The sequence below is a fragment of the Botryllus schlosseri genome, chromosome 4, assembly GCF_051294905.1.
Source record: "Botryllus schlosseri isolate E-star chromosome 4, Bs_hap1, whole genome shotgun sequence".
NCBI lineage: Eukaryota > Metazoa > Chordata > Ascidiacea > Stolidobranchia > Styelidae > Botryllus > Botryllus schlosseri.
In genome coordinates, this window is record NC_137239.1 from 7,419,581 (window position 1) to 7,431,936 (window position 12,356).

General features: G+C 42.0%; 1 protein-coding gene and 1 long non-coding RNA gene across 2 annotated transcripts in view; both read right to left on the reverse strand.

The window, feature by feature from the left end:
- The window catches only part of LOC145438096 (uncharacterized), a 367,020-nt gene that overhangs the window by 216,943 nt on the left and 137,721 nt on the right, over positions 1 to 12,356 (reverse strand). The gene's annotated exons all lie outside the window — the stretch shown is intronic.
- Positions 7,746 to 11,340, reverse strand: LOC145436962 (uncharacterized). The gene is made up of 3 exons (XR_013914508.1): positions 11,051 to 11,340; positions 9,388 to 9,614; positions 7,746 to 9,109 (listed from the first exon to the last, which is right to left on the reverse strand). It is a non-coding gene; the product is annotated as an uncharacterized LOC145436962 (long non-coding RNA).

Genomic DNA, 12,356 nt, shown 5'->3' on the forward strand with positions numbered 1-12,356 from the left:
TCCACAAATATAGCTTTCAACACAACATCCATTGTAGCAGTATATTTATTAAACTCGAAGACTTTTCGGGGGCCTCTTTACAAGAGTTATCGGCACACTGAAGGGATTTAAACAGGTTTAAAAGCAAAACCAAAAAGGCAAAGTATGACGCAACGCAACAATCAAAATCACAGACCATGAAATTCGCATTGTATTGTAGCGTACCGCTCCATTATTACCGCAATTAGCCTCGCTGATCACTGATTATGTTGGGTATTTCTTGATGCTACGAACCTATGCGAAGCAGTCGCTTTTAGTCACCGTCCGAGCCAGTCGATCTCTAGTCTTCGTCAGACGAGCATCGTCACGTTTTAGTTGTTTTATTAAAAGAGCAATGCTGACTTGTATACTTTGACTTATCGAGCCGCGGACCAAGAAGAACGCGCGCCCACGACAGAGCACGCTATATTTTGGTGACCCCGACGTGATTCGCTAGCCATCCTAGCCGACGTGATTCGCCAGCCGACTCGAACCCAACGTGCACTAGCCGACTCGAATCCCTTGCTCACTCTCTGCTGTATTTGAAATGTCTTCTCGACGACGACGACGACAACAATCGGTGGAAGATATTGCCAGCTCGGCCAATTTCACTTGTGCCCCGAAGATGCCGCCACCGGTGGTCAATTTCTGGTCCCATTCGCCGGAGTCGTGGTTTGTTTCGGTGGAAGCCGGATTTGTCAGTTATGGTGTTACCGACTCTGCGGCGAAGTATTTTCACGTTCTGAGATGTCTGGACGGCAAGCAGCTCGAATCGATTCGATTGAAGTTACCTGGCCCAGAAGACGACGACTGCTACGAAGTATTGCGAGATCTTCTGATGCGTGAGTACGCTGTTCCCTTACGAGACCGTGTTAAGGAACTTTATAGTGATCGTTGTAGGGATTTAAAACCCTCTGAACTTCTGAAAAAATTGCGAAATGCGATGGAGGATCTGTCAAACACACCAGGTTCTGACTGTTATTTAAAGGAAACGTTCCTTCACCATTTGCCAGATCATATTGCTGGGATATTGTCGTCACATGTAGACGATACCGTGGAACAGCTTGCCCTACGAGCTGATAGTATATACACTCGCGCTTCTCCTCGTGTACTTTCAAATCATTACAGTTATCATCAAACTAATCAATTAGATGAATTGCAACGAACTGTTCAATCGATAGCTCGTGAGGTCAGAGAACTGAAAGCGATACCTTCGGCACGACAAGTAGCTGTATCTGACGGACAACGATCACATGATTTCAATCGTAGTTCCGTTCCTCGCCATGAACCCTTCAGAGACGATCGACCAGCTTTTCGAACGCTGTCAAACCGTTCAGAGACACGTGGTGAGGTAACTCGATTTGCTCATCTGCGTGGTACGAATCAGTTGTGCTTTTATCATGATAAATTCGGTGATCGAGCTCGAAATTGCCGTCCACCCTGTTCCTACTCCTCAAATCGCCCTTTTTTAGACGGAGGCCTCGTGAGGGATCGCAACAATTTTCAACAGTGAACTCCGAACGTGAAAACCCTTTATTGCATGTACGAGATTCGATTTCAGGGCAGATTTTCCTCGTCGATACAGGAGCATCCGTTTCTGTTCTACCGACTTCAAGTAACGTTTTCAAGAATAAACCAGGACCAAATCTGTACGCTACAAATGGATCGAAAATTGCGACGTTTGGAACGAGATATTTGCGGATCGAGTTCTCCGATAGATACAAGTACGGATTTCGATTCTATATAGCCGATACACACATTGCCATATTGGGGGCTGATTTTATTAAGCGATTTTCCCTCGTCGTTGATTTGAGGAGCAATTGTCTGATTGATACTGTTTCAGGAGGTTTCATTCCTGGCTGGAAGTGTAATCCAGTAGTTCGCGGTTTGAACTTTATAGCGCCTGATCACAATACGACATATGTAGATCTTTTGTCGAGCTTCAGCGACATTACCATCCCACGGAATGCAGCAGGACGAGCTAATCACGGTACTGTACATCGAATTATTACTAATGGATGTCCCACTCGATCTCGCTGTCGCCCATTGCCGCCCCATTTAAAACAGAAGGTGAAGAATCGATTGCAAGAGATGTTGAAGTCCGGTGTAATCATTCGCTCAAAATCGCCTTTCGCCTCTCCCATTACTGTCGTACCGAAGGGGTTGGACGATATTAGAATCTGTGTCGACTATAGGAAATTAAATAATCAAACGGTCAAGGATCGCTGGCCTGTCCCATTTTTGCGTGATTTCACCAATGAACTGTCGAACTGTAATGTTTTTAGCAAAGTTGACTTAGCGAAGGCGTACCATCAAATCCCTCTTCATCCGGACGATCAAGAGAAGGCTGCTTTTATTTGTCCCGAAGGACTATTCCAACCAACGACGATGATGTTCGGCTTGACCAACGCTTGTAGTACTTTTAACCGTTTTATATCCGAAGTAACCGAAGGACTGGACAATATTTTTGCGTTTTTAGACGACATTTTAATTGCGACTCGGACTGAAGAAGAGCACATGGCAACATTGACGAAATTGTTTTCAAGGTTTCGTAAGTTCGGACTGGTCATAAATGTTGATAAGTGCAGTTTCGGTAAGGAAGAAATCGAATTTTTAGGTCACCTTGTTAATGCAAGGGGAATTAGTCCCTTGCCGTCTAAGGTTGAAGTAATCTCTAACTATCCTCGTCCCGAAAATGTAAAACAATTACGTTCATTCCTTGGACTAGTCTGCTATTACCACCGTTTTGTCAAAAAGTGTGCCGAGATTTTGAAGCCACTGTATGACGTGGCCAATGCAGCATCGAATAAGCGTGATCTTGTAAAATGGACAGATAGTGCTAACACAGCTTTCGAACGCATCAAGACCGAACTGTCCGGTAATGTCATATTATCCCACCCGATTCACGATGCTGAACTGTCACTCGTGGTTGACGCTAGTCAAGTCGGAATTGGAGCTGTTTTGCAACAGAAACGTGATGATTCGTGGTTACCCTTAGCATTCTACTCGAAAACCTTGAATACGACACAGCGCAAGTACTCCGCATTTGATCGCGAGCTTTTAGCGGCTTATTCAGCAATAAAGCATTTTCATGTCCAGCTAAAGGGTAGGAAATTTCAACTGATTACCGATAATGACGGGCTTGTAAAATCGTTAAGGAATCCAACCGACTGACTTCTGGATCGTCAAGCAAGACAGTTGGAATTCATCACGGAATACACCGACGACGTTAGACACATCAAAGGGACTCTGAACACGGCTGCGGATACTCTCTCCAGACTCGAGGTGAACGCAATTTTTCCGAACACTGTTCCCATCACAGCCAAAGCATTACTAGAAGCCCAGAAAGACGATGATGAGCTCAAAGAACTCCTCGCTAACGCTGGTGACCATTCGTTGCATCTCGCGGAAGTACATTTCGAAGAGTTGAACGATCCTATCATCTTCGACAAATCGTTACCAGGTAGAGAACGTCCCTACGTTCCTGCAGCGCTTCGAGAGACTGTAATGCACAGTGTGCATGATATTTCGCACCCCGGTATACGCGCGACCACTAAATTGATAGCTGAACGTTATGTATGGCCTGGTATGAAACGTCATGTGAACGATTTCGTCCGTCATTGTCAGCAGTGTCAACGATCGAAGATTCATAGGCATACTCGAACTGCAATTAATAATCTTCCCGTCCCTTCCGAGCGCTTTCATACGGTTAACGTGGACATTTTGTCACTCCCGAATAGTTGCGGTTACTCGTATATTTTGATGTGTGTTGATCGCTATACTCGCTGGCCTGTATGTGTTCCAATGATGGACATTCGTGCCCAAACTGTTATTGATGCGTTTAGTTTTGGCTGGGTGTCGAATTTCGGCTCACCCCGTAAAGTCATAACCGACCGAGGAAGTCAGTTTACCTCGCTGGAATGGACTCAGTATATGCAATTCTTGGGTATTTTCCACATCAAAACCTTGGCGTATAAGCCGGAGCAAAATTCTCTTGTCGAACGCTATAACAGAACTTTGAAAGCCTCCCTCCGCGCATTAGAAAGTCCTCATAATTGGTATCATCACTTAGGCTTAATTGTTTTAGGGCTGCGATGTTCTGTCAAGGAAGATCTCGGTTATTCACCAGCAGAGCTTGTGTATGGCACTTCCCTTCGATTACCCGGTCAATTAGTCAATCCTTCTTCCAGTGGTAATAACGCTAATGATTTCAACTACGTTGGTGAATTGAAACGCTTTTTCTCAGCCGTGGGTGAGATGCCGACTAGGTTTCATTCGAATCAAAAATCCTATGTCCCGAACGATTTGAATAATTGCACGCACGTTTTCTTGCGGATAGATGGTCATCGTAGATCACTCGATCCGGTTTATTCTGGTCCGCATCAAGTTTTAAAACGCACTCATAAATGTTTCACAATTCTAACGAATAAGGGTCCGTATAACGCCTCAACCGACAGGCTTATACCTGGCAGACTTCCCATCGAGCGTCTCGACGAATTGACGCCACCGCAAGTTGACACTCCGCGAACAAATACTGTGTCGGCCAGCGGCCGTAATATTCGTACTCCACATCACTTGAATGATTTTGTGTTGTCACCAGTATTTAAAATGGATATTTAGTGTGTTATTCATTCACTTTTCCGCCATCACTTGTATTATTTCGCTGCAGGCTCCTTTTCTTCATCTCATGTATGTTCTATAAATCGTTTCTTGAGCCTTTCACATTGTTAAGTGCATCATTATCGCTAAACGAATAATTGTGTCGTTTGTAGCTTCACCACCACGCCCATCCCACTTTCATTAGCCGTTATAACATTTAGAATTGAACTCTTATTCGAATCGCAATCTGTAATCATTGCCGTGTCATGCTGGTAGCGCCGTTCCTTCGTATATAGTTAAATCGTTGACTGGTGTAGTGTCCATTATACCCTAAAGCTTTTTACCAACCAGGGGGGCCCTTGTAGCGTACCGCTCCATTATTACCGCAATTAGCCTCGCTGATCACTGATTATGTTGGGTATTTCTTGATGCTACGAACCTATGCGAAGCAGTCGCTTTTAGTCACCGTCCGAGCCAGTCGATCTCTAGTCTTCGTCAGACGAGCATCGTCACGTTTTAGTTGTTTTATTAAAAGAGCAATGCTGACTTGTATACTTTGACTTATCGAGCCGCGGACCAAGAAGAACGCGCGCCCACGACAGAGCACGCTATAGTATCAATGGCAACAATAACCAACTACGAAGTATACGGACATACGTTACTACAGTAGCAGCACAATTTGTAAATAAACAATTACACGCACGGAATAACACGCACTAATGAGAAATTTGTAGGTTAGCCTATAGAGGAAATCTTTCTGTCTACATAAAATAGGTTTGCTCAACTGAATAATAGTAGACTCCAACACTTTTAAATGAAACACAGACCTACCCCGCGCAATGACAGTGAACATATTGTCATCATAGTGCTGTGCACAGGCAAGGTTTTCGCTCAGATGCTGACCGATTGACGAAGCATATGCTTGGTAATCATCATAGCAGTCTGTTTTTGCAGCGAATTTGCACTGACGTGCGAGCTCCGTGCTATCATTTGCGCATGTTTTTGACCGTATCAATTTTGGGATATGCTGCTTAATACGCTCAAACAATCTTTGAGATGTACGTCCTACATACCTACTATCAACAGTGGCACTTGTATTGGTAAACAACATTACTTGCATCAAAGGCCGGAAGTACATCTTTTCCAGAGTTGGGTAACAAGGGTTTCGTCGTGTACACTACATGCGTGTTAACGCTGTAATAGCAACGGTGAACAGCCAATTTAATAAGCTTTTCAAATCGGCTAGACACGTTATCTAGCCAAGGTAGGTGTAAAAATGCCGGGCATTTTTCTGGGCCATATTTTGGAGCTGTATCCGATTTTTTCAGTACCCTAGAGATGGAGCATTTTAATATGTGGTCCGGATAGCCAATAGTCAATAGCCAATAGTCAATCGGTCAGCATCTGAGCGAAAACCTTGCCTGTGCATAGCACTATGATGAGAATATGTTCACCGTCATTGCGCGTGATAGGTCTGTGTTTCATTTAAAAGTGTTGGAGTCTACTAGTATTCAGTTGAGCAAACCTATTTTATGTAGACAGAAAGATTTCCTCTATAACCTACAAATTTCTCATTAGTGCGTGTTGTTCCGTGCGTGTAATTGTTTATTTACAAATTGTGCTACTACTATAGTACCGTATGTCCGTATACTTCGTAGTTTGTTATTGTTGCCATTGATACAATGCGAATTTCATGGTCTGTGATTTTGATTGTTGCGTCATACTTTGCCTTTTTGGTTTTGCTTTTAAACCTGTTTAAATTAGAGGTCGACCGATTATCGGCTTGGCCGATAATCGGCGCCGATATTTGGAACTTTCTCGAATATCGGTATCGGCCAATCTAGGCCGATATCGCGACCGATATTTATACCTAACTACAATCTACCTTTTCTGAACTGATCTGCAATTCTGTATCATGTTTTGATTTTCGGGTTATCCCAAATTTCAACGAATGTTCACAATTAAGCAATAAGTCTTTTCGATTTCAGTTTTCTCGTTTGTTGTTCACCTTTCTGTGGCATGAACAAGTGCCACCTTGCCTAATATATAATATTTTTGGCGAAATAGTTCTCTGCTCCTTCCATATCAATATCGGCCTATGATATCGGTTATCGGCCTTGTGAGCGTCGAAATATCGGTATCGGTATCGGCCTGTAAAAATCAATATCGGTCGACCTCTAGTTTAAATCCCTTCAGTGTGCCGATAACTCTTGAAAAGAGGCACCCGAAAAGTCTTCGAGTTCAATAAATATACTGCTACAATGGATGTTGTATTGAAAGCTATATTCAAGTTCTGTACCACGAACCAGCTATTTAAATCCACAAATATACCTATAACTTACAACTATACCTAGAACTTTTTAAAATTTGATACTAGAACTAGTACTAGCAACCTTTTAAAATCAGGAGCTTACGAACTAAATCACAACCAACAATATCAGTGGTTTTTGACTGGTTTTCCGCGAGTCAATGGCGCACACCAAACTCACATTGTTTGTAGGGCGGGGCATAATGATTCGAGCACTTGAATCTGAATTAAGGATTATTATTATTATTGTAGTATTGTCTTGTAGTATTATTGAGCAAACCAGTTTTGGCGATTATCAACAACTCACCTTATCCACAATCAGGAAGCTGTCGAAGCGTTCATTGAAAATGGTGGGGATGCCGACCACCCAGTCCAATTTCTGATTACCTGAATGAGAAGTGAGAGATCAGCTCAAGTGAAACATTCGAGAAAAAAAAAACGGTTTAAAAATTAAATAAATGCAGTTACAAAAATTAAATGAATGCAGTTACTGTTTGTGTAGTGTGAACTGCAAATATGGGCGTGGCAAAAAATATGCAAATTTTAACATTGCCTTAGGAACCAGACAGTTTTTAAAATCGGCAACTTGAAATACCCTATTTCTATAATATCCTACCAAGTAATGACCTTTATAAATTCGCAACTAACGAACTATAATACATCGAACTCAGCCATGGGCAAAGTGAGCCCCGCTATTTTGAGAAGCATGTGAGGCCATTTTTTGGAATTAAAAACATAAAACCTACTTTTGAATATTGCTGAATAAAACCATAAGCTGGATAAACTGAGCTGGAACGGAAATTGATTTACTTTGAAACCTGCTCAACAATATATCGTGATTACATAGCGTACGTCCCTCCCAAGCTTGTATGCGTAATCCAGATTTAAAATCAAGTCAATGTAGCAAAGTCGTAACAATAAGTCACAATAAGTTACTCCTTCCGTATAGTTTGGTTCAAACCTTCTTTGTTGCCATTGTCAGTGCGCGTTTTGACTGAGACTTCATCATACATAAAGGGTGAATGGACATATCATAAAAAGAATGTCGAAAGCTGAAATGCAAAGAAGGTATGGAGCACTAAACACAGGGCCGCAACTGCCGCATCCCAGACCCCTCAAAATGGAGAGGGCCCGAGCTCGAAGCACCAAAAATTACTTCGTAAATGGACATAAATCCTATAATTTATGAAATTTAATTCAAATTTTCTTCGCGCGATATATAGTGACTAGATGTTTTGATAATAATATGGGTACCACTCTACCCGCAAGAACAGCTAATTTATAGAGATCAGCATTTCGGCGTCGGCAGTTAGCGCGTCAGGACACACCAAGACGTTGACAATGACGTTTCGGCTAACATGTGACTCTGCGAAGTGTGCTGCAAAAAAGCTCAACGGCGAGGAAATCTTGACCAAAAGTACCGCCACATGTCGGCCGAAACCGATATATATATATGTCAATTTCATCAAGTCGCACTGTTAAGATATAGCCTACCTTTTTTTGTATTGATATAAAAACCCGGATTACAGAGAATTCAAAATGTATCATGTTTAACATTATCTTGAATTAGGAGGGAAAATAAATATAAATTTTCATTTCGTTAATTAACCGTACTTTTCTCATTCGGCTATCTAATATCAACACATCCACGGAGACGTATTTATTAAAACTGTAATTCGCTGCTTTCCATTTAGAAATAAAATCAATACACTGGAGAATATAGCTGAACATGTTGGCTCGGCACGCCAACTTACTTTCTATTACTGAAGTGGCCTGCAGAGAAAAATAATTGCCCATCCCTGAACTAACTAGATCTGTGGAATCACTCAGGTAGGCTATTCAATTTCAACCCACCCTCGCGATGACATGTGTTTTTCAGTTATTGAGCACCTACACAACTGCGAAGCTGGAACAAGAATTACTCACTTCCCGAAACCCGCAACTAAAATTTGAACTAATCATTTTTCACAATCCGCGACTAGAACTACTCGACAGATATTGACCGCCAACTAACTAAATTTGCGAAAGTATCTTACTTACCATAACTTTTTGAATTTCTATCGGAATTTCTTGCGGTTGCAGGAGACTGAGTGCAGAGCTCCAAGTCTTTTCCAAAATCTTTGAGGTCAAGTCAACATCCAAACAGGCTTGATTCAGGCAACATATTTTCACTTCTTCCAAAATCTGAACATTGTGACAGATTTACATCATAGCTAATTAATTAAGTTTGTCTGCAGGAGCCTTTAGTACTATCAGTAGTCTCAATTTAAGCACAGGTCGGGCTTGTGGTCGAGGATATGTCACAACTATCGTAAATTATTTCAGGAATATATATATGTAGTTTGTTTTGTACTATCATAGCATTCTGTAAAACGAACTCTTTGTGAGTTTGTTGCAAAGTCGCAGGTTGACTCGATCATGGCAATGTTGTGTTTGAAACCACTGCGTTAGATTGTACCTACCAAGGGAGCATGGGTCCAAACTGATCTTCATTCTCCATCAGTATTCTTGCTGATGTTCCATTTACGACACTGTCGCGGCCTGATTTAAAAGTTTTTCTCATTCCATCTTGCAGCATCTCTTCATCTGGCACCCTCTATTTCCACTCTGACTTATTTCCTTTTGATGCTCGTCGACGCTAAGTTCGTCTTCGGAAGGGTAGATGTGTTGACTTCGCAAACAGCTTTCTCTGCACAAGTATAGAAGAGTCACGATAATACTTGGCTTAGCCATGGAAATATCTCTTCAGCGCAAAAATAGCAACGTGCTTGTAAGAAATCGATTGCAAGATTGAAATTAAAGGGGCACCACTCTAAATATGATGTGGTCTCTCAAGAAATAATCTATAAAAAACTCCAATTATGATACCCAATTACTCCAATTATGATACCCGTAATTTTCCATGTATAATGCGCAAAATTTTCACGATTTTTTGCCCTAAAATCGGGGGGTGCGTATTATACATGGGAACAACACGCTTGAAAAAAATCTCCCTCGATAAAAAACTTGAAATCACACCTATCTTCATTCTTCATGTTTGTTTCCAATCGCGCATCACTTTCAGTCATCGCGCGTAGTAATTAGTGGGAAGCGACGCGTGTATCCAATTAACGAGAGTCGTGTGCAAAAGCACGCGATCTCCTGCTGAGTTGGTTTGCCGTTTGTACGCGAGCAAAATTAGGTCACTAATAGACACTCGTGCGTGGCAATTCTCGCCAATTCATCGCGTCAACGACCGGCCCGAACAATCGCATACGCAATTTATACATACACAGGAGGCCATGTGCGCAAGATATAATCGCTTGCGTAATCAGTCGCATCTCCAACAGACCTGTCGCGCATGACATAACCGTTAGCCTAGGCGCAATCGCATTTATAATAGGCATCGTGCGCAAGATGTCGGTTCGTTGGCCTAAACTAACTCGCCGCCGGCGTCGCAGGCTTTGGCTGCTATCTACTATCGTTTAGAGACAATACCGTTAATTGTATAATGATTAGCAATCGCATCTGTAAAAGGTCTTCTCGTGCTCAAGATGCTGTGTCGCTAGCCTGAACTATCGCGCCGCCCGCCTCGCAGGCTTTGGCTGCTATCTACTATCGTTTAAAGACAATCCCGCTAATTGTATAATGATTAGCGATCGCTGTGTAATGATTGTTCAAGAGTGACATCGCAAAACAGAATGAAATCGTATACGAAATCGGAACTATTCATGTACTGAAATGCAGGGTGCGTACTATACATGGGTACAGGCTTTTTCCCAGAATTTACATGCCATTTTAGTGGTGCGTATTATACATGGGGGCGTACTATACTTGGAAAATTACGGTAAATCCAATTACCCTAAATATAATTATTTTACTGCATTTTGATTTAATACAGTGTTCAGTATAACAAGTAGATTTAATTTCTTAGCCGTTTTTTTTATCTGGACCATACAGTGAAAATGTGACGTTCGTCAAAATAACCCCATGGGATATCACCAAAACCAGAGACAATTTGAAAACACCAAGGTCATATTTGGAATCAGTGTCGTTCGGAACCCCGAAACAACTCTTCGAGTATGCGTTAAGAGTGTAATCCTAATATAGTAGCCTACCAATTTATGTGTGGTAATAATTACTTACTTTCATCGTCTGTCAAGATTAGTCGTATTACTCCTTTATCTTGAATTGTCGAGAGATCATACGAGGCAAATGCCTCGTCGTAATATAGAAGTTGAATATACTGTCCCCGATATTACTCCGAAATACATTTCTCACAGTTTCAGCTATCTCAGATCTGTGATCCACTGTAATCACTCGTTCATGATCTCCAGCAGCCTCATTTTCAATGTCACAAATATCACAGGAGTAACATTACAAACAACTGCAGTATGCATATCTGTAAAATGCAAATTTACATCAGTTCCTTACCGTTTCTAGGGTTTTCAAATCTTGAATCAAAGGCTCGAGTATAGCATGATATCCCATATTTTTTTAAGCTGAAGTTTTTTCAATCACCTCAGGATGAATATTCCTTCAGTTGGATAAATACTTCACTTTAACATTGTACAGTACGGTACAAAATAAAAGCAAGGAAGCTTGTGAAACGTCTAGGACTACTAACGCATTACCAACTACCGCATGATCTACAACTACATACAAATGGATACGCAGTAAACTTTGATCACTATTTGCAGCCGTTTGGCAGTTCCCGCTATATGCCGGTATCTGACTGAATACGACTAAGTTGCCTCAGGTTCGACTATACCCAGTGACGCATTGCAGAGAGAGAGAGAGAGATTAGATTTATTTTCGCCGGCACCATCGAGATGCTTTGACGATGGAGATGCGATACGACCTTTAAGCAAGGTCATCTAGTCTGCACCACCGTATTTTTCTCCTCCACGCTATCCATGGATGCTGAGCGCCTAGCTGGATAGCCGCGGATACCAGTTTGAGAGTCTTTGGTCTGACCCGGCCGGGGATTGAACCCACGACCTACCGATCGAGAAGCTGGACGCATAACCATTACACTATCTCGCTCGGCAGCAGATTCGGCGGATATATTACAACGAAGACAGGAACAATAGATACATCAATACTTACCATCCAATCCACGGCTTAATACAGCAACAAGCCATAAACTTTGCAACTTTGACAAAGACAACCAATGAAATGACCAACTCCATCAAACTTCCTCTTTTTTGCAATGCTTTTGAATTGAACGCTACGGCTATACTGTACGCATGACTGGTTTTGTAACCAGATAATCCGGAGTCATTATGGCTCCGTAACCGAACGGCTATGTTTGCGTTCGATGATGTAGCTATGTACGAATCACGATGTTTGTGTATTGCAATATATCCTGTGAGGATGTAACGATGTTTACTTGTCACTCAGCTGAAATAGCGATATAGTGAAATGGTAAAGCGTCCTGCTTCTTGATCGG